Source organism: Cherax quadricarinatus, unplaced genomic scaffold, assembly GCF_038502225.1.
Source record: "Cherax quadricarinatus isolate ZL_2023a unplaced genomic scaffold, ASM3850222v1 Contig2043, whole genome shotgun sequence".
Taxonomy (NCBI): Eukaryota; Metazoa; Arthropoda; class Malacostraca; order Decapoda; family Parastacidae; genus Cherax; species Cherax quadricarinatus.
The window spans coordinates 51,605-53,447 of NW_027197069.1; positions in this window are offsets into that span (position 1 = coordinate 51,605).

Below are 1,843 nucleotides of genomic sequence, written 5' to 3' on the forward strand. Positions count from 1 at the left end.
TAGATACCTAGGTATCACCCTGGATACCTAGGTATCACCCTGGATACCCAGGTATCACCCTGGATACCTAGGTATCATTGTGGATATCCAGGTATCATCCTGGATACCTACGTATCACCCTGGATACCTTAGTATCACCCTGGATACCCAGGTATCACCCTGGATACCAAGGTATCACCCTGGATACCTAGGTTTCACCCTGGATACCCAGGTATCACCCTGGATACCTAGGTATCACTATGGATACTCAGGTTTCACCATGGATACCTAGGTATCACCCTGGATATTAAGGTATCACCGTAGATACCTAGGTGTCACCCTGGATACCTAGGTATCACCCTGGATACCCGGGTAACACCCTGGATACCAAGGTATCACCCTGGATACCAAGGTATCACCATGGATACCCAGGTATCACCCTGGATATGAAGTTATCAGCCTGGATACGCAGGTGTCACCTAGATATCTTCCTGGATACTTAGGTATTACCTTGGATTCCAAGGTATCATCCTGATTACGCAGGTGTCACGTAGGTATTACCATGGATACCCAGGTATCACCCTGAATACCAAGGTATCAACCTGGATACGCAGGTATCACCTAGGTATCACCCATGACACCAAGGTATCACCCTCTATACTCAGGTATCACCTTGGATACTCAGGTATCACCCTGGAAACCTAGGTATCACCCTGGATACCCAGGTGTCACCTGGATATCTCCCTGGATATCTAGGCATCACCCTGGATACCAAGGTATCAGCCTGAATACACAGGTGTCATCTAGTATCACAATGGATACCCAGGTATCACCCTGGATACCAAGGTATCAGCGTGGATACGCAGGTGTCACCTAGGTATCACCCTGGATTCCTAGGTATCACCCTGGATACCTAGGTATCACCCTGGATACTCAGGTATCGCCTTGCATACCCAGGTATCACCCTGGAAACCTAGGTATCACCCTCAATACCCAGGTATCACCCTGGATACCAAGGTATCAACCTGGATACCAATGTATCACACTGGATACCAAGGTATCACTCTAGATACCTAGGTATCAGCCTGGATACCTAGGTATCACCCTGGATACCTAGGTATCACCCTTAATACCCAGGTATTACTCTGGATACCAAGTATCACCCTGGATACACAGGTATCACCCTGGATACCCATGAATCACCCTGGATACCAACGTATCACACTGGATACCCACGTATCACCCTCGATACCCTGGTAACACCCTGGATACCAAGGTATCACCCTGGATACCTAGGTATCACTCTGGATACCAAGGTATTACCCTGGATACCTACGTATCACCCTGGATACCCAGGTATCACCCTGGATACGAAGGTATCACCCTGGATACCCAGGTATCACCCTGGATACCAAGGTATCACCCTTTATACCCAAGTGTCACCATGGACACCAAAGCGTCACCCTGGATAGCTAGGTATCACCCTGGATACCTCGGTATCACCCTGTATAGCCAGGTATCCCTCTAACAGGCAGAGGGTACCCTGGTATTCCACTGGCTACCCATGTATCCCTTAACAGGCAATGGATACCCACCTATTTCCTTAGCTATGCAAGTGTCCCTTAAGAAGCAAGGGATACCCAAGTATCCCCCTGACTGCCCAAGTATCCATCTAACAGGCAGGGGATACCTAGGTATCCCCTTGAATTTCCAGGTATCCCTCTAACAGGCAAGGGATACCTAGGTATCCCCCAACTTACCAGGTATCCCTCTAACAGACAGAGGGTACCCAGGTATTCCCCTGGCTACGCATGTATCCCTTAGCAGGCAGGGGATGCCCACGCACCTTCCTAGCTATTCAGTA